Source organism: Bubalus kerabau, chromosome 7, assembly GCF_029407905.1.
Source record: "Bubalus kerabau isolate K-KA32 ecotype Philippines breed swamp buffalo chromosome 7, PCC_UOA_SB_1v2, whole genome shotgun sequence".
Lineage (NCBI taxonomy): Eukaryota > Metazoa > Chordata > Mammalia > Artiodactyla > Bovidae > Bubalus > Bubalus kerabau.
The window spans coordinates 106,683,159-106,704,914 of NC_073630.1; the positions used below are offsets into that span (position 1 = coordinate 106,683,159).

Sequence of the window (21,756 nt, forward strand, 5' to 3'; positions counted from 1 at the left end):
ATTACTCTTTATTAAGAGAGAGAGAATTACATGTCGCCAGATTTTGTGGCTCTATTACTTCAGGACTTCTTAAAAAAGTTTAATTTAAAGACACTTAAACCCTCTATGTCTGCTGTCCCTTTGTGGGGTCACAGAGAGAAGGTCACCGGACACAGAATGCAGAAATTCATGGAAGAAACCCACAGCTAGAGTGTTTGTGCTTCTTGGACTCTCCGTGGCTGCTCTGTCCCAGTGTTTTCCTTCCTCTCTGTCCTCATTCCCAGCCCCTTTCTTTCCCTGAAGGATAGCTTTCTTCCAGCCTCTCATCCCTTCTCCCTTAATTCAGTGGTTATTTCATCAACTATCTTCTGTTACTCAAGCATTCCTTTGAGGTCTCAGACTTCACTCAAGAAGCTTGCTGGCATTTTTTCCTGGACAAATATAGTGTCTTTACAAGACAAATTTAGATAAAGAAACTCTTCTTTGTCTTAATGTAAATGTTTCCCCTTGAATGTATATTAATTTGATCCCATCTCATCCTTCCTATTCAAGTGATGGGTAAATAGCAAATTGCACAAAAAATAAAAACAAGATAAAAGAATCTCTTCATCTAAATATCAACTTGGGGCTGAAAAGAGAAGTTTGTGGCTTTAAACCTTATGGCTCAGACAGTAAAGAATCTGCCTGCAATGCAAGAGACCTGGGTTCAATCCCTGGGTCAGGAAGATCCCCTGGAGAAGGGAGTAGCTGTCCACTCCAGTATTTTTGCCTGGAGAATCCCATGGACAGAGGAGCCTGGCAGGCTACAATCCATGGGGTTGCAAAGAGTCAGATACCACTGAGTGACTAACACTTTCACTTTCTAATGTCTATGAAATCTAAATTGTCAAGTTTCTGTTTGAAGAAATCATGTTTGCTTGTTAATCTTTTTTATTCTCTTTCTTTTAATTAAAAAAAAATTTTTTTTTTTTTTTTTTAATTTTGGCTGGGCCTTCACAGCAGTGCACAGGATTCTCTAGTTGTGGCATGCAGACAACCCACAGCATGCAGTATCTTAGTTCCCCAACCACGGTTTGAACCTGTGTCCCCGGCATTGAAAGGTGGATTCTTAATCATTGGACCAACAAGGAAGTCCTTGTTTGTTTGTTAATTTTCTAATGGTCTTAGGTTCATGGGGATGTAGAAAGAGCATGGTAACAGTGGCTTCTACAGGAATGGTGATCCCAATTGGTAAACCTGAAGGGTTGGAACCTTCTAGCTTCAACATACAGAACATCTTCTCAAAGAGTTATGCATACTAAAAGAATATATTTTAGGATTGACTTATGTGCCTTATGTACCAGGCTTCCCTGTAGCTCAGACGATAAACAATCTGCCTGCAAGGCAGGAGATCCAGGTTTGATCCCTGGGTTGGGAAGATCCCCTGGAGAAGGGAATGGCAACCCACTTCAGTATTCTTGCCTAGAGAATTCCATGGACTGAGGGGCCTGGCGGGCTATAGTCCATGGGGTCACAAAGAGTCAGACACGACTGAATGACTAACACTTACACTTATGTGCCTTTCTAGTTAAGTTGCCTAAAAGTTTTTAAGGGGAGATTAGTGACTAGCATCCAGTACAAGGCTCTTTCCTAGCAAACTGAAAACACTTTGGATGTGGAAAATTGGGTTGGTAATGTCATTGGTCCTCCCACTTTGTTATTTTTTAGGTTTTTATATGTTTCCTTGAAAAAGGATGTATGGATATGAGAGTTGAACCGTAAAGAAAGCTAAGTGTCAAAGAATTGATGCTTTTGAACTGTGGTGTTGGAGAAGACTCTTGAGAGTCCCTTGGACAGCAAGGAGATCAAATCAGTCCATCCTAAAGGAAATCAGTCTGAATATTCATTGGAAGGACTGATGCTGAAATTGAAGCTCCAATACTTTGGCCACCTGATGTGAAGAACTGACTCATTGGAAAAGACCCCAATTCTGGCAAAGTTTGAAGACAGAAGGATAAAGGGATGACAGAGGATGAGATGGTTGGATAGCATCATCAACTCAATGGACATGGTTTTGAACTCACAGGGAGTTGGTGATAGACAGGGAAGCCTGGTGTGCTGCAGTCCATGAGGTTGCAAAGAGCTGGACATGACTGAGTGACTGATCTGAAGTAAACTTGAAAAAGGAGAAATCTTCTGTCTAGATCAATTAAATTCAAGAGGAAATGGGATTTGCTTTCTATTTGCATTCATTTCACATCTAGATTTCTGGTGTTGGTCTGCAAGGTCCAGAGGCTATGATGACCATGGTCTCGTTGACCTCATCTAGGGCTCCTCTCCCCTCACCGGCTCACTCTGCTTTGGAATGCAGGCCTCTTCACTGCTCTTTAAACCCTTCAGACACACTCTGACCCAGGGCCTTTGTACTTGCTCTTTCTCAAGCCTGGAATGTTCTTTTCTTGCTTATCCACTTGGCTCATTCTCTGACAACCTCAAGTCCTTGCTGCAGTTTCTCCTCCAGGAGACCTCTTCTGAATGCTTTATTTAATATCAAAAACCACACCTTTAATTTCACCCCTCAGCTGTCTCAATCCTTCTCTCCTCTCCTGCTCAACATCTGTCCATTTTTACACAACAGTTACACTTTTAACAAGCTAAATAATCACTCTTTTTTTTTGGCTGTACCATGCGGCATGTGGGATCTTAGTTCCCCAACCACGATTGAACCCATGCCCCCTGCAGTGGAAGTACGGTGGCATCTTAACCAGTGGACAGCCAGGGAAGCCTAGTAATTTATTTATTTATGATGCAATGTGTTTATTTTCTGTCTGCCTCTGCTGGAATGTAAATTTCTCAAGGGCTGAGATTTTTGTTCTGCTCACTAGTGGGTCTCAAGAGCCTAGATCTGTGCCCAGCTCATAGTAGCTATGTCTTTCATATTTGATGAATAAAAGAGTTGGGTTGGTTAAAATATAGCTAGGTACAGAGTTGTAGTTAGGGCAGGGGCTAATGAGGAACTTCTGAGTGTCAAGAGGGCAGCTCAAAAACACTGAAAACAAGGACAGAAGGAAGACAGAGATGGAGCAGAGCGGTGATATATATTGCACTGCATGAATTTTCCGAGGGTTGATTTTGATGGGTATCTGAGATGCAGGAAAATGCTTGGATATTTTTGCAAGAAATTGCAATGGTGTGGCTGAAAAATTTCCTGTCACTCACTGAATCTCTCATACCTTCCACATCTCTACACCCAACCTCCTTGCTCATACCTGCAGCAGGCCATCTGGTTTTATTTTTATCATCAGACAAATATGACAAACTCAAGATATCCCTGGATATGACCTCAAATTCTCTCAGGCCCACAATGAGACAAAACAACTTCATCTTTACCAGACACAAGACAAAGATGACTCATCAGACCAAACAAATCTAGTGTTACAGACCCACCTGTTCACTCTTGGGAAGCTGTTTGAACTTCATATCCCAGTGTGCGCTGGCTGAATTAGAAGGCAGGAGGGAAAGATTATTGGAAGACAATAAGGTTACATTAGTTTATGCATTCTTCCCCAGGACAGGGGTGCTCCTAGGGAGCACAGCTCTGAGCCTGAGCTCTGGATTAGTCTGGAGGACAGGAATTAGACTGCCAGGGTTTAAATCTTGGATCCATTATTATTAGTGCCATGAGGCATGTGGGATCTTAGTTCTCCAACCAGGGTTCAAACCGGTGCCCCTGCTTTGGAAGCACAGAATCACAACCACTGGACCACCAAAGAAGTCCTTTGGCTCCATTATTTGAGAGTTGTGTGACTTAGGAAAGTTATTAACCTTTTTAATCTCAGTTTTGCCACTGTGAATAATACCAAGAGATTATACAAGGATAGAATGAGCCAATAAATATGCAAAGTATCTATCATGGTGCCTTGATAGAGGGTAGCTCTTAGGTATGTATAATATAGGCAGCCATTAAAATTAAAATTCTGGCTTTGTTACTTACTTGCTATGCAACTTGGGGCAAGATGCTTCACCTTACTTTGCTTCTGCTTCATTTTCAAGAGGCAAATTACTGCAAAGGACTTTTATAAGGATCCAACAAAGTGGCATAGACAAATAAGTTAGGGAAAACCTGACATATAACAAGTGAGCCATAAAAGACATCTTCTCTAATTTGACCCTACAATTACTACTATTACTATTATTGTAACCACTGCATCTACCTTTGTTTTATTACTAGGCAGTGTGACAAGTTTGGAGAAAAGAAAAAACCCATAAACTTTACTCTTAAACAGTCTTCTGCTTACAGTTTTAAAAAACTTTCTTGCTCTTTCCTATCCATATATATATTTTTTTGTTTATCAATGAAGAGCAATCACTTACCAACAGAAATTAGTGAATGTTAGCAAGACGTTAGAGGAAGAGGATGCACTTCATATTCTTGACTCTAGAAGCAGTCTTGAAATGCCTTGGGTTGTCATTTGAATAGCATCTTTGAGGGCAGAAGTTCCTGTTTTCCAGGTCATTTCCTTCGGACTTGGACTTGGTGACATACTGGAAATAATGAAAGGGTTGGGGAGCTGGTTATAATTGAGGAATCACTAGTCATTGCAAGAGAGATGATGAGTTGTCTACATATATCTATTCTGCCCCTTTTTCTTTAATATTAAAACTCCTGAGTCATAGCTGAAGACTCTGCTTTTCAGCTGGAGACTCTATTTCCGAAATTCACCTGCAGCTAGCTGTGCCCTTATGACTAAGTTCTTGACAATAGAATGGCAGCAAAAGCGATAGTGTGCTAGTTCCAGGTCATACCCCTTAAAGAAATGGCTATTGCACACTTTGGGCTTCCTTGGTGGCTGAGACGGTAAAGAATGTGCCTGGACGTGACGTAGCGACTGAACAAGAAAGCGAGGAGAGGAGGAAATGCTTTAATTAGAGTAGTTCCACTTTTATCTGTTTATACCTCTGGGAAGATTTCTTATAGAGAGTTTCTGGGATAAAGTTCGAAAGCCACTTCTGAAAGTTTACAGAAATTTCTTGAGACACTAAAAATCAAATCGTGTACAATAATTTAGTTTTTAATAAAATAAGTAGGTATGCTTTATTTAAATTTTTTTTCTTTTTTGGACACCTGGACCAGGGATTAAACCTATGCCCCCAGCAGTGGAAGCTCAGAGTCCTAACTACTAGACTGCTAAGGAATTCCCAGTAGCTGTGCTTTAGATGGCAGTTTGAATTATTATTTATGGTAACAAATGGTTACAACTTCCAAGGGAGGTGATTACAAATAGCCTCATATTTTAGACATGGCATCAGAATTTGTATGTTATGAAATTACAGATGCTGATGGCAACCATAACTAGTATCCTGCTTGTTGCATTGCAGGGAAATAAAACTGTTGGTGGATTCTTCCTCGAAGTTGTTTAAAACCAGCCGATAGCTGGTAGAGCAGTGATTTTTTAATCTGAGATCCGGTTATGCAAGACAAAGCAGCTGCAAAACTACTTAGCTTAACCTAGCACAGGATTTGTTGCCAATACAAACGGCAGTCTCTAAACATTCCAGACATCTTCCTACACGTCCATGAAATGTTGCCCCCACTCACATGTTCTGGACAGCAGGGCAGTCTGAGATGGTAGTTAGCCGCCGTGTGTAGAAATATTTCTTAGAGCATCTATGGGGGATCACTTTACTGATAGGATCTGACCAGGTGCGGTTTGGACCCTTCACCCTCCCCGACCAACATGTCTACGCAGAGCCCAATACGTCTTTGCTTCTGGTGACCGATGCCTGATTACCGCTGTGGTGCTTAGACGGGGCCTCTGAGTAATTACAGAGTTGGCCTGTGGTTGTCTTCCCGGAAATGGCAAGTACCACTTGCCTGGCTGTGTCCTGGCAGACTCCTCTTGGGGACAACAGGAAAGACATGCCATGTAAGGACATCCTGCAGCAGCAGCTGCTTCTCCGTGGACAGCCGGAAGTCAGCCGAGCGTGTGTCCATCAGAGGCTTATCAGGAAGAAAACTGTGCATATATAGTGATCTTCCACCTACGTGAATGTTCACGCCAGAATTTGGGTACTTGCTTTTGACCTTCCTCTATGTACAATGACCCCGAGAATGTTTTTGCAGCTAACATTTTGAGCTAACTGTTGCCTTAGGGCCAAGTCTCCTGGGAAGGTTCTCAGTTTCTCTGTTTTCATCATTTATTTGGGAGAACAGGAGCTTTATTAATTTGCGGCCCCAAATGGTTTTAAAATACATAAGTCAGTTCCCAAAATTCAACTTAACCAGCTGAAGAAATAAAATGCTCCAAGCTGTTAAACGTAGACTCTTTGCGACCCCATGGTCTATATAGTCCATGGAGTTCTCCAGGCCAGAATACTGGAGTAGGTAGACTTTTTCTTCTCCAGGGATCTTCCCAACCCAGGGATAGAACCCAGGTCTCCCACATTGCAGGCAGATTCTTTAACAGCTGAGCCACAAGGGAAGCCAGTTAAATGTAGTTAGGTAATGTGAAATTGGAGCAGAAGAGGAAGAATGTTGTTTGATGGGGGGAGGGGGGGGGAGCTCTTCTCAGGTGTCCTCACTGGCTATTGCTCTTGGCTGCTTGGTCCACTCTCCTGCCACAAGAGGAATTTAATACAGTGCTGTCCTGTGAAGGGAGGCCATAGTAGGAAGAGCCTTGGAACCCTGGAGTACTGTGTGGCTCTTAAAAATAATAAATTAGATAAAATTCAAATGATTTCTAGCAATTTCCACAATTTATTTATTTTTGTGTGAACCATTTATTAAGTCTTTATTGAATTTGTTACAATGCTGTTTCTGTCTTATGTTTTGTTTTTTTTTTTGGCTACGAGACATGTGGGATCTTAGTTCCCTATGTACGTGTATGCTAAATTGCTTCAGGTCTAGTCCAACTCTTTGTGACCCTGTGGACCGTAACCCGCCAGGCTCCTCTGTCCATGGGATTCTCCAGGCAAGAATACTAGAATGGGTAGCCATTCCCTTCTCCAGGGGATCTTCCAGACCCAGGGATCGAACCTGTGTCTCTTATATCTCCTGCAATGGCAGATGGGTTCTTTACCACTAGTGCCACCTGGGAAGCTCTTAACTCCCCAAACGGGGATCAAACCTGCACTCCCTGCATTGGAACATGAAGTCTTAACCACTGGACCACCAGGGAAGTCCCAACACAATTTATTGAGTGAGATAAGTGAAAGTGTTAGTTGCTCAACTCTTTGAGACCCTATGGACTGTAACCTGCCAAGCTCCTCTGTCCATGGAATTCTCCAGGCAAGAAAACTGGAGTGGGTAGCCATACCCTGCTGCAGGGGATCTTCCCAACCTGGGGCCTGAACCCAGGTCTCCTGCATTGTAAGCAAGATGCTAAATGGAGCCTTAGTGTTGGTTTCTCCTGCTTGCGGTTTGTACATTTGGCAAGGGCAGTGGCTACGTCAGTCTTAGTGAATAGGACTCTACACTGGGCACATGCATAGCCTTTCTCCCTGACATAAAGCCACTCCACCCACTTGCCCATAGTGCTGGCAGCAGGTGTGGTGGCAGGGAGTGACAATCTTTGTGATTGGCCAGGAAATGGCTCAGCATTTTGTCTGCTTGGTTGTTTGAAGCCTCTTCTACGTTGGTGCTATTGGGTGGGTGTTATGAAGCTCTTCATACTTCATGGTTGTTCTCTTATGTCCAGCGATATATCTGTTTCCTGGACTTTCTTTTTCCCTGATAGTCTAATCTTTCTGAGGCTTTGTAGTGGATTTAACAGATTCCCTCAAAAATTCATGTTTACCTAGAGCCTTAGAATGTGATCTTATTTGAAAATAGTATCTTTGTAGATGTAACTAGTTAAAAATCTTGAGATGACATCAGGGTGGGCCCTAAGGCAATGGCTGGTGCTTTTATCAGGAGAGGACACTCAGAGATACATAGAGAAGGTGATGTCATAATAAAGGCAGAAACTGGAGTGATGAGTCTGAAGCCAAAGAATGCCAGAGATTCCTGGCAGTTACCAGAAGCCAGGAGAGAGGCGTGGGATGGTTTCTTCTTCAGAGCCTCCAAAGGAACCGACCCTGATGATACCTTGATTTCAGACTTCTGGCCACCTTAACTATGAAGAAATATGTCTAAAAAAGCCACCCAATTTGTGGCAGTTTGTATGGCAGCTCCAGGAAACTAACATGGTCCCTGACCAGTGGGCCAAGCATCTGCCACTGACCGTGGGTCCTGTATATTCTAACCTTCACTGCTTCTTTCTTCACCGAAAGTGGATGTTCAGGTCTACAGTCTGAAGGGGATTTTCCTTATTATTATCTTTTAAGGCTACCCCTTGAATATTTATAAGAGCAGATTTCTCTCATAAAATAAATTTCACATATTAAACTGAAAATTTTTGTGTATTGAAAGATACCTTTAAGAAAGTGAAAAAGAAAAATAGAAACAAAACAATTGCAAAACCTTGGCAAAGAATTGATCGTAAATATATATAAGGGAGGGCTTCCCTGGTGGCTCAGCAGTAAGGAATCTGCCTGCAGTGAAGGCAACTAAGGTTCGATCCCTGGGTTGAGAAGATTCCCTGGAGGAGGAAATGGTAATCTACTCCAGCATTCTTGCCTGGAAAATCCCATAGACAAAGGAGCCTGGTGAGCTACAGTCCGTGGGGTAGCAAAGAGTTGGACACAACTTAGGACTGAGCATGCACCCATATGAAAGGGACATCTACAGCCTAAAAAGAAGACTGCAATGAGATACAATTTTAAACCCAATTCATTTGTAAATTGAAGACATCTAATATCATTTAATATTGGAGAGAATGTGCCTGAATAGCCCAGCTTATACTTTGCTGGTCGGTAGTGTAAATTGGTTCGACTACTTCAGAAAATAATTTGGCATTATCTTTTATTTATTTATTTTTGGCATTATCTTTTAAAAGTTGGAGATTCATATAACCAAAGATGAATAACTTTACTCCCGGATATATACCCCAAAGAAATTCTTGCACATATATTAGGAGACACACTCACAAGAGTGTTCACAGAAGCATTCTATTTGAAATGGCAAATACTAAGGAAAATCTCTATACCCAGTGATATAGAACTGATAATTAGTGGTATGTTCAGACAGTGCAATATTTTACTCCAAAAGAAAGTGAATGCAAATGTATCCGAGGAATATAATTTGAGTAAAAAGTAAACCACTAAAGATTAGATATAACCATAATATCTTGTATTTTTTTAAAAGTTATGACTAGAACTACCCAAAGTTCTTTTAAGAAATATTTGTGTTGTGGTGAAACTGTCCTTCTAAAAGGCTAGGGGAATAATAGAAGTTGCCAGATTGTGACCTGCAGTGCAGAGAGGCAGGGTACAAGAAAGGAAAGAGAACTTAAGTATCTGTTAGAAATGATGAATGCTCTCATTTTCATGTGAGTAGTATTAATACATATGTGTGCTTAGTGCTTAGCTGCTCAGTTGTGTCTGACTCTTTGTGACCCCATGGACTATAGCCTGCCAGGCTCCTTTGTCCATGGGGATTCTCCAGGCAAGAATACTGGAGTGGGTTGCCATGCCCTCCTCCAGGGGATCTTCCCAACCCTGGAATCAAACACAGATCTCCCATATTACAGGTGGATTCTTTACCATCTGAGCCACCAGGGAAGCCCAGGAATACTGGAATGAGTAGCCTATCCCTTCTCCAGGGAATTTTCCCGACCCAGGAATTGAATCTGGGTCTCCTGCATTGCAGGCAGATTCTTCACCAGCTGAGCTACTAGGGAAGCCCATTAATATGTATACAGGCATTTATTGTTTGACAAGCAAACATTTAAGTAAGTTTAAAAAAAAAGGCCTGGTCCAAGTCATGTCCTGTGTCATGGATCAAGGATCACGATTTAACGAGTTTCATGCACCTACTGTTGGAGACACAACAATTGGGCTTTTGAGTGTGCAGAAATGTTCCTGGTTGATCAGTATCAGAAGCAACAAGAGCCTGGGACCTGGAACAAGATGGAGTCTGAAAGAGAAGGGGAAAGAAGTTCCAAGAAAGTCACAAACATGGTCTGAAGAGAAAGTCTTGTGAGAAATTCCCTGTGGGGGATTTCCCAGGAGCTTGGAAACTAGAGATGTTAAGAGGTCCCTTTTAAGCGGTTTCCTGTTCTGAGCTCTGGTGTAGATAACCTCCATTAGCTCAAGTCCACAATAAAATCTGCTATATAGACATGATACATAACAACAGTAGAAGTCCTCATTCACTCACTTATTTATTACACACATTTATTGAGTTCCTACTGCCTGGCATACAGCATAGGGATATAGCAGCAAACAGAGCAAGTCTCTGTCTTCATGAAGCCACTGTATATAATTTTTAAGCTGATGATAAATTCTAGGATAAAAATGAAGTAAAGAAGAGGAAGAGCTGGCTATGGGGTGATTTTTTTAAAAAATTGGCTGCATTAGGTCTTATTTACTACACATGGGATCTTTGTTGAAGCATGCAGAATTAAATTTTGAAGGTCTTCTAAGCTCATGATAATCAGCTCATGAATGCTGGAAGAAAAGATGATTCACTGCTGTCTGAACTAAAGGGCAGCAGGTTCTTAGTGAAAACAGTCCGGTTGAGTTGATGACTAAGTCTAAATGCCGCATAGAATATGTCCTTTTATTTTTAGGGCCTCCAGGAAACAAAGACATCCAGGTATAAGCACATTATAAGCATCAGTGGGCTTTGCCAGACAGCATCACTTAAGCATTTTATTTTGAGTAGAAAGAACTCAGTCTTTGTGCCTTACAAATGTCACACCGTTCACTTTCCTACCACGTTCTTTCGTCTGCGGTTATTACTTCCTTCTCAAGCACACAGATGGAAACTGTTGCTTACATGGAAGGAAACCTTTCCAAACTCCTATTTCCTTTCCTTACCACTTTGCATAGTAAAACAATAATTTTTTTTTAGTCTCAAGTTTCCTTTCCTCTTTCTACAGCTATTTTAGTATTTCCAGGATTTGAAAACACACACACACACACACACACACACACCCCACAATCATCATCTCTTGGAAAAAAAAATTTTGGGAGCTCATAATTTCTATATCTTGAATTTTCCCCCACAGGTCCAATAATAAAGTTATCCCTAAGATATAAGCAAGGTAGGCTGTTTATAAATAGTTAAACACATAAGAAATGGGTCCTGTGGGGGCAGTGTAGATCCTGTAACTACTGAAACGAAACAGAAGTAACTGAAATCATTAACCTGGTGGTGCAGGCTCACATATTCCATCCTATTAAAACAATGCTGATTGGGACCTGTGGTTGCCAAGGGGGTGGGAAAGGAATAGAACGGGAGTTTGGGGTGAGCAGATGCATACTATTATAAACAAAGTGGATAAACAATAAGGTCTACTGTATAGCACAGGGAGCTATATTTAATATTCTGTGATAAGCCATATGGAAAAGAATATAAAAAAGAATGTACGTATATGCATAACTGAATCACTTAGGCATACAGCAGAAATTAACACAACATTGTAAATCAACTGTACTTCAATAAAGCAAGCAAAACAGTATAATGTTGAAAATCAGCCAGTTTCCATCTGTTGAGAATATTCTGAATAAGCACTCTAAATTGACCTAATCAATCATGCTGAAATAAAGCTGTTAAAAAATGTTGAGGAAAAAAAAGCCAGCACTGATTGGGATTCACTAAACTGATATCATAGCCCATAATCAGCGATGGCCCACCCTTTGTAAAGTGCCCAAAGCATGACACCCCTGGCCTCACAGGATGGCAACTCTCAACCTGGGCTGAACTACCTCTTGTTGTTATTGTTGTTTAGTCGCTTAGTCATGTCGGACTCTTGTGACCCCAGGGACTGTAGCTCTCCAGGCTTCTCTGTCCATGGGATTCTCCAGGCAAGAACACTGGCGCTAGTTACCATTTCTTTCTCCAGGGGATCTTCCCAACCCAGGGATTGAACCCATGCCTCCTGCATGTCCTGCGTTGCAGGCAGATTCTTTACCGCTGACCCACCAGTGAAGGCCACGTGGTGTGGAGCCTGAAGCTTGTAAAATTTTAGACTTCTTTTTAAGAAAAATAATATAAAATTAGGTAAGAAGTTTTTCTCCACAGAATCAGAAAAGCATAACAAATTTTAAAAAGTTGACAAATCTCACAAACATGAAAAAAGCCATAAAATATGTTTATTAATTATCTTGTGTGGCTCTCTGAAAGTGAAATGAAAAATTTAAATTGCTGTCTGTGTTAGTTTTCCAGGGCTGTCTAACAAAACATCACAGATGGGGTAGCTTAAACAACAGAAATTTATTTTCTCATATTTCTGCAGGCTGTAAGTCCAAGATTAAGGTGTTGGCAGGTTTGGCTTCTCCTGAGGCATTTCCTCTTGGCCTGTAGATGGCTGCCTTCCTGCTGTGTCTTCACAAGGTAGCCCCTTGGTCTTTGTTGTCTGTGTCCTAATTGCCTCTTCTTATTAGGACACCAGGCAGATTGAGTTGCGGCTCTCCCCAGTGACCCTATTTTAACTTAATCACCTCTTTAAAGGCTCTATCTCCAAATATAGTCATATTCTGCAGTAGTGGGTGTTAGGATTTCAACATATTGAGAGGGTAACAGGCAGGAAGGCCAGGGGTCTCCAAACGGAGGAAATAGGCTGCAAGGGTCAGACATTTTTTCTCTCTCCTTAAGTGGCAGGAGGAAACAAATTCCAAGTGTCAGATTTTTTTTTTTCCTTCTCTATACAAAATTAAAAGGAGATTTCTCTTAAAATTCTGTGTTGCCATGATGACACCTGTTTCCACCTGAACTTAACTCCTTTCAAACCTTGAGCTAACCAATGCGGTTTTTATTATGGAATTGTTTTTCTTAAGCTATGTTAATGAAACTGTGTATTTGCCTTGGACTTTGCCTTTCTTCAAAATCGTTCCACCTGAGACTAACATTTTTTCTTTTCTCAAACCTTGGGCTGATAATAGTTCAACAAATCAGTATTCATATCAAATGTTTTATGGCTGGGGGATGATACACCTCATGCCATCCTATCTCAAAAATGCATATTGTGGGAGAGGGGCCTGGTGAAACTCTGTCAGCCTTGAGGTGTCTCTCTTATCTGATTAATAGCTTTCTAACAGACAAAACATCTGGCTAAAGACTAGCAGGAGGGCACTCTTTCTGCCCTCTTCTAATGTCCATGTGAGAAACTTACTCTTTTTTATACTTTAATAAAACTTTATTACACAAAAGCTCTGAGAGATCAAGCCTTGTCACTGGCCCCGGATTGAATTTCTCTCTGCCAGAGGCCAAGAATCCTGGCGTCTTTCATGGCTCAGCAACAACCTTTCAATGTGAATTTTGGTGGTGATTAAGTCTTTCATTCGTGTCGACTCTTTTGCGACCCCATGGACTATAGCCCATCAGGTTCCTCTGTCCATGGGATTTTCCAGGTAAGAATACTGGAGTGGGTTTCTGTTTCCTTCTCCAGGGGATCTTCCTGACTCAGGGATTGAACCCACATCTCCATGTCTCCTGTGTTGCAAGTGGATTCTTTATCACTGAGTCACCAGGGAAGTCTTATATGAATTTTAAAAGGACACATTTCAACCTAAAATACTGTCAAATCTAGGAAAACATCTCTCATGTTTCTTTCATTTATGACCATAAAGATTTCAGTTCATCAAAAATTTGCCTGTGCAGTGATTGATTGTAAATACTCTGAATTGGTGACACATGAATAAGTTTGATGTCCACCTCCTCATTATATTTAGTGTATATCTTTGTAGATGTCAAATCAGCAAAAACAAAATCTAAAACATTCTCCAGTAATTCACCTTTCTTTATTATTTAGATTTTTCATGTAATCTAAACACCTACTAGCTACTTCTATTTGAAATTTATCACTTTCTCTTAATTATTGTTTTTGGTATGATCTGAAAAAGATGTTTGGAGAAGGCAATGGCACCCCACTCCAGTACTCTTGCCTGGAAAATCCCATGGATGGAGGAGCCTGGAAGGCTGAAGTCCATGGGGTCGCTGAGGGTTGGACACGACTGAGCGACTTCACTTTCACTTTTCACTTCCATGTATTGGAGAAGGAAATGGCAACCCACTCCAGTGTTCTTGCCTGGAGAATCCCAGGGATGGGAGAGCCTGGTGGGCTGCCGTCTGTGGGGTCGCACAGAGTAGGACACGACTGACGTGACTCAGCAGCAGCAGAAAAAGATTTTACAGTTAATCTAATCGAAGAGATGGCAAGAATACACAGAAGAACTGTACAAAAAAGATCTTCACGACCCAGATAATCACCATGGTGTGATCACTGACCTAGAGCCAGACATCCTGGAATGTGAAGTCAAGTGGGCCTTAGAAGGCATCACTACGAACAAAGCTAGTGGAGGTGATGGAATTCCCTTTGAGCTATCTCAAATCCTGAAAGATGATGCTGTGAAAGTGCTGCACTCAATATGCCAGCAAATTTGGAAAACTCAGCAGTGGCCACAGGACTGGAAAAGGTCAGTCTTCATCCCAATCCCAAAGAAAGGCAATGCCAAAGACTGCTCAAACTACTGCACAATTGCACTCATCTCACACACTAGTAAAGTAATGCTCAAAATTCTCCAAGCCAGGCTTCAGCAATATGTGAACCGTGAACTTCCAGATGTTCAAGCTGATTTTAGAAAAGGCAGAGGAACCAGAGATCAAATTGCCAACATCCGCTGGATCATGGAAAAAGCAAGAGAGTTCCAGAAAAGCATCTATTTCTGCTTTATTGACTATGCCAAAGCCTTTGACTGTGGGGATCACAATAAACTGCAGAAAATTCTGAAAGAGATGGGATTACCAGACCACCTGATCTGCCTCTTGAGAAGTTTGTATGCAGGTCAGGAAGCAACAGTTAGAACTGGACATGGAACAACAGACTGGTTCCAAATAGGAAAAGGAGTATGTCAAGGCTGTATATTGTCACCCTGTTTATTTAACTTCTATGCAGACTACATCATGAGAAACGCTGGACTGGAAGAAACACAAGGTGGAATCAAGATTGCCGGGAGAAATATCAATAACCTCAGATATGCAGATGACACCACCCTTATGGCAGAAAGTGAAGAGGAACTCAAAAGCTTCTTGATGAAAGTGAAAGAGGAGAGTGAAAAAGTTGGCTTAAGGCTCAACATTCAGAAAACGAAGATCATAGCATCCAGTGCCACCACTTCATGGGAAATAGATGGGGAAACAGTGGAAACAGTGTCAGACTTTATTTTTGGGGGCTCCAAAATCACTGCAGATGGTGACTGCAGCCATGAAATTAAAAGACGCTTACTCCTTGGAAGGAAAGTTATAACCAACCTAGATAGCATATTAAAAAGCAGAGACATTACTTTGCCAACAAAGATTCATCTAGTCAAGGCTCTGGTTTTTCCTTTGGTCATATATGGATGTGAGAGTTGGACTGTGAAGGAGGCTGAGCACCGAAGAATTGATGCTTTTGAACTGTGGGGTTGGAGAAGACTCTTGAGAGTCCCTTGGACTGCAAGGAGATCCAACCAGTCCATTCTGAAGGAGATCAGCCCTGGGATTTCTTTGGAAGGAATGATGCTAAAGCTGAAACTCCAGTACTTTGGCCACCTCAGGCGAAGAGCTGACTCATTGGAAAAGACCCTGATGCTGGGAGGGATTGGGGGCAAGAGGAGAAGGGGCCGACAGAGGATGAGATGGCTGGATGTCATCACTGACTCAAAGGACGTGAGTCTGAGTGAACTCCGGGAGTTGGTGATGGACAGGGAGGCCTGGCGTGCTGCGATTCATGGGGTTGCAAAGAGTCAGACATGACTGAGGGACTGATCTGATCTGAATCTTGAGGTTAGATTAAGTTCAATTTATTTTATTCTCATCCTAACTGCTTTTGCAAAGAAGTAAACTGTTAACATTTTTTTTTATTTATTTATTTTTAAATTATTTCTACATGATCACACAAATCAATTTTACTTTCTACTTGTAAATGACTTTAAAAACTTCCATTGCATAAACAGTAAGACAGTTGTATCACTTCTGGGCTAGTTCTGCAGTGTTGAGCTGGTCCCCCCATGTCAGTTTCATTAACTGCCACTTGGACACATGCGATGAAGCAGTTTCAAGTGGAAGATGCAGAGAATCGGCAGCACTGTAGGTCTGGATACACACATGTTGCAATCCCCTGGGTCTACGGTGACACATGTTGTTCAGTCTCTAAGTAGTTCTGACTCTTTGCAACCCCAAGGACTGCAGCACACCAGGCTTTGAGTTGGCTCAAACTCATGTCCATTGAGTTGGTGATGCCATCCAACCATCTCACCCTCTGTCGTCCCCATCTCCTCCTGCCTTCAATCTTTCCCAGCATTAGGGTCTTTTCCACTGAGTCAGCTCTTTGCATCATGTGGCCAAATTGTTGGGAGCTTCAGCATCAGTCCTTCCAGTGAATATTCAGGGTTAATTTTCTTTAGGATTGACTGGTTTTATCTCCTTGCAATCCAAGGGACTGCAGTGGCACTAGCGGTAAAGAAATTGCCAGCCAATGCAGGAGACCTAAGAGACAAGGGTTTGATCCCTGGGTCAGGAAGATCCCTTGGAGGAGGACATGGCAACCCACTCCAGTATTATTGCCTGGAAAATTCCATGAACAGAGGAGCCTGGTGGGCTACAGTCCATGGGGTTGCAAAGGGTCGGTCACGACTGAAGCAATTTAACGCACATGCACGGGAGCTTTCAAAATTCTGATATTTGGGTGTCAGCCGCAGAGATTCTGATGACACTTATCTGAGCATCAGCAGTGCAGATCCTCTCGGCGATTCTAACATGCAAGTTGGGTTTTGAGAACCATCACCTAAATAGAAATTCACTACGAGATGGGACATGTGACGAGTTCTCATAATGCTTTATCACCAGCCCCAAATTGAAGCCTGTTCCTCCGAGAAAGAGGATCCATATGAACTCTCAGTTCAGTTCAGTTCAGTCAATCAGTCGTGTCCGACCCTCCGTGACCCCATGAATCGCAGCACGCCAGGCTTCCCTGTCCATCACCAACTCCCGGAGTTCACTCAGACTCACGTCCATCGAGTCAGTGATGCCATCCAGCCATCTCATCCTCTGCCGTCCCCTTCTCCTCCTGCCCCCAATCCCTCCCAGCATCAGAGTCTTTTCCAATGAGTCAACTCTTCGCATGAGGTGGCCAAAGTACTGGAGTTTCAGCTTTAGCATCATTCCTTCCAAAGAAATCCCAGGGCTGATCTCCTTCAGAATGGACTGGTTGGATCTCCTTGCAGTCCAAGGGACTCTCAAGAGTCTTCTCCAACACCACAGTTCAAAAGCATCAATTCTTCGGTGCTCAGCCTTCTTCACAGTCCAACTCTCACATTCATACATGACCACAGGAAAAACCATAGCCTTGACTAGACAGACCTTTGTTGGCAAAGTAATGTCTCTGCTTTTCAATATGCTATCTAGGTTGGTTATAACTTTTTTTTTAAGGAGTAAGCATCTTTTAATTTCATGGCTGCAATCACCATCTGTAGTGATTTTGGAGACCCCCAAAATAAAGTCTGACACTGTTTCTACTGTTTCCCCATCTATTTCCCATATGAACTCTGGGGTCGAGAGCTCCACTGGAAATCGTGCCCAGGGTCCCCAAAGTGGAGGTGGGACATCCACGGGGCCGAGGTCACAGTGCGTCATCCCCTCTCTGTCTCGAGGGGCACGCAGCCGCCTTCCAGGGTCCTGCACAGGGATGCCAAGGGGAGGGTCCATTTTTATTTATTTTAAATTTATATACTTATTTTAACTTTTCTTATCTATTAAACACATTCACATTCACATAAAAGAAGCTATGCTTTATATAAAAATCAAGTCAGGGGTTTGTAATTTCTCACTTAAAACAAAAAACTAAACTTCCTGCCAAGTTGCACTTGAAATTTAGTATGCCATTTTCATAAAAAAGAAAAAATAATGTCTGATGTGTTTATAATTGTGTATATACTGCATCGCTGAGTATACTATTGACAGAGGTGAACTCCTGCTGTGACAAGGTGTAGATGAGAACTGATTCCTTCACTGCTTTTTTGCATGTCTGATGTTGGAATCAATTTTGCAGGCTAACTCTTGTCTCCATAGATCTCAAACCTGTTTCTCATTAACAACCCACGTGCTTCTGGTGCCAATTGCACTGTGAGAGGTTCATTTCTTGAACTGGCTGCATCCTTCCAACCTCACCATGCCAGGTGAGTTGGCACAGTGCATGTACGGTAAGGGTGGCTCGGGGGTAAAGAATCCACCTGTGAGGGCCTGCCAGTGCAGGAGATGTCGGTTTGATCTCCGGGTAGGGAAGAGCCCCTGGAGAAGGAAATGGCAACCCACCACAGTAGGCTTGCCTGGGAGATCCCATGGACAGAGGAGCCGGCAGGCTACAAGACATTGGAATCCGAAGAGCTGGACACAACTTGGCGACTAAACAATAACAACAACGACGATGGTGAGGGTGTCCCAGGAAGCGGTTTCTACACTGGGAGAGCTGGCCGCAACTTCACTGCACATGGAACTGACCGTGAACGGAAGGTATCTTCATTTCACCCCAGAAGTGCCTGTGGCGACAGCATTGAACATAAGGGAGAGTCAGGGAGGAGGAAGACAGAACTCTTCACTAATTGTGGTGAAACTTTCTTACTTTCATAGATTTCGTAAAATCATGTAACATGTGAATATATTTCAGGGTTCTGGAAGAGGCGGTACACGTGAGGGTCCTGAATCTTCAGCTTCATTGTCCTCATGAAATTCTGATGCTGGTGGAGCATCCAAGGGCTCTACTGTCCCCTCCTAGAGGGAACGTGTCATTTACAATTCCCACCAGTAGAGTGATTCCCCAGTGCTTGTCTTCAAGTCAGTGCTGGTCCATGACAAAGGTTTCAGTAATATAAGGGGAAATGAAAAAGATAAAAGACAATATGATATATGCATATCATATAAAGTTGTCAACTAATCTCTTTTGAGAAAGAAAGATGATCATTTAAAAACATTTATTTGTTTGGCTGCACCGTTTATTGGTTGTAGCATGTGGGATCGAGTACCTTGCCTAGGGATTGATCTTGGGCTCCCTGCATGGGGAGTCTTAGCCACTGGACCACCAGGAAACTCCCAAGATGATAATCTTTAAATGTAATCTTTCCTATTAATTTGATATTAAAATATCCTTCCTTATTTGAAATAATGGTAACAGTAGAGAGTAAAATATAAAGTTTGAAACCTTATGTCAGGCCCTCTACTTTCTGGCTATGCTATTATGGCTTCCTTCATTTTTAGCATGTATGGAGAGGGGACAGAGAAAATGGAAGATTGCAGGGGACAATTATGGCCAAGTTGGAAGTCATAATTTGTCTCTTCTACCCACGTTCTTTTAACCAGAACTTAGTCCTATGGTTCAATATACCTGAACATCTAGGAAATCTCAGGAAGAGAATGAATCCAGGGACTGTAGGATTTTCTCGACTCTATCATCTAATCCTGAATTCTGATAAAGTTTTCAACAGTAGGAATAGGGTATAATCATATTTTTAGGCCATTACTTTTACCAAGATTGAGGGCAGGAGTAGGCTGCAACAGAAGATGAGATGGTTGGATGGCATCACTGACTCAATGGACATGAGTTTGAGTAAACTTCGGGAGATAGTGAAGGACAGGGAAGCCTGGCGTGCTACAGTCCACGGGGCTGCAAGGAGTCAGACACAACTGAGTGACTGAACAACAACTCGTGTGTAGTACCAGGGGCAAAAGTCCCAAGGGCCAAAATTTGGCATGCCATAGTAGGAGCATCCCGCAGCAGTAGCCTTCCTTCTCGTTTTAGTTATTTTCCAAATACATGAGGTCCCAAGAGACCTCCCATGCATTGCTAGCCTAGCAGCCTGAGGTACTGAGTGTCATCAGATTTTCTCTTGTGCCCAATTACAGATGCACCCTGGCTGAGTGGGTGGAGAGGGAACTGGAGGAGTAAGCAGGCGCTGTAAATGGTGACTGGACCCCGCTGTGCTTGATTCTTCCCTAATTTAAAAAGCAAGCACATTTTGCTCTGGAACTGACTCATTTTCAGTTCTGCTCTCACCCTTATCCTAACTTATGGGACTCTGAAATTAAATAAAACATCTGAAAATGTGTTGCTAATACTAGAAAAGATTATTTCAGAAATTATTTTCTAACTTTTTATTTATGTTGGAGTAGCAATTAACAATGCTGTGACAGTTTCCGGTGGACAGAAAGAGACTTGGTCATACATGTACCTGTATGCATTCTCCTGGAAACTCCCCTCCCATCCAGACTGCCAAATAACATTGAGCAGAGTTCCCTGTGCTACACAGTAGGTCCTTGTTGTTATCCCTTTTAAATATAGCACATATCAATCCCGAACTCCCTAACTTTCTCTTTGCTTCACTCTCCCCACCCTGGCAACCATAAGTTCATTCTCTAAGTCTATGAGTCTGCTTCTGTTTTGTAAATAAATTCATCTGCATAATCTCTTTTTAGAATATGTAAATAAGGGATGTCGTATCATATTTCTCCTTCTCTGTCTGACTTAACGTTACTCAGTATGCCCATCTTTAGGTTCATCCACGTTGCTGCAAATGGCATTATTTCATTCTTTTTAATGATTAAGTAATAGGATTTTTTTTTTAAACACTCATGTCCTATACGCATTCAGACTCCAGGAGAGCTCCAGTAACTTGCAAACCTCACAGTCCAAGTTTTTAAATATCACTGGTCTTTCTGCTCAGCCCAAGTCCACAAGATACACATTTCTGGCACATTTCGAGGCAGTCTGATGAATGAGCTTACAGAGCTCACAGACAAGAATAACGTGTTACGTGCCTTCTTTGTAACTCTCCAGGAGTTATCCAAGTTACTATGATTATATTAGCAATTTACTGACTTCTTGTTGCATGAAGGGATAAATAAATACATGAATGACAAAAACTTGATAAAGTGTGGCTCCGCCATTACAATATTTTAAGCCAATAAAATAGGAAAATACATCATGTAATGAAACCAGCACATCTAAGAAAAGTAATCGATGTCAGCAGAAACAGCAGGTTCATATTGTGTATTTTAGCAGTGGTTTCACTTGTTATGTCTAAACTCCACAGTGACTTCTTATAAAAGGGTCTTTTTGCTGTTCTATGTCACCAGTGTGTATGTTTTAAATGGCGTCATACGGACTGCTTCCCATAAAACAGCATTTTCACAGAAAGCAGTGTTGCCATAGGCAGATAATTATAATTTTTATGTTGTCTTTCAAAGCTAGACACACAAATTGACTCAAAGGTAGAGACTGATGTCAAGAGGTAAACACACAAAACTAAATCTAACCTGCCTGTTCCTTTCTGTGGCAAGGAGTAGGTGTCTTTGCACCAGGGATCACTTCAGTAAAAGACGGGACCAATGATCCTACACACAAGGAAGCAAAGGAGACACAGATGTAAAAACAGGCTTTTGGACTCAATGGGAGAAGGTGAGGGAGGGGTGATTTGCGAGAATAGCATTGAAACACGTGCGTTACCATATGTAAAACAGATGACTAGTGCAAGTGATGCATGAAACAGGACACCCAAAGCCTGTGCTCTGGGACAACCCAGAGGGATAGGGTGGAGGGAGGTGGGAGAGGGATTCAGGATAGGGGGGGACACATATATACCTGTGGCCAATTCATGCTGATGTATGGCAAAAACCATCACAATATTGTAATTATCCTCCAATTAAAATACATTAATTAATTTTTT

The 21,756-nt window shown here is 42.1% G+C and overlaps 1 long non-coding RNA gene across 1 annotated transcript; it reads right to left on the bottom strand.

Annotated features, from left to right (window-relative positions):
* Nucleotides 1-3,405: 3,405 nt before the first annotated feature.
* Nucleotides 3,406-21,405, bottom strand: LOC129657305 (uncharacterized). The gene is made up of 3 exons (XR_008716662.1): nucleotides 21,347-21,405; nucleotides 4,333-4,503; nucleotides 3,406-3,455 (listed from the first exon to the last, which is right to left on the bottom strand). It is a non-coding gene; the product is annotated as an uncharacterized LOC129657305 (long non-coding RNA).
* Between the last annotated feature and the right edge of the window lie 351 nt (nucleotides 21,406-21,756).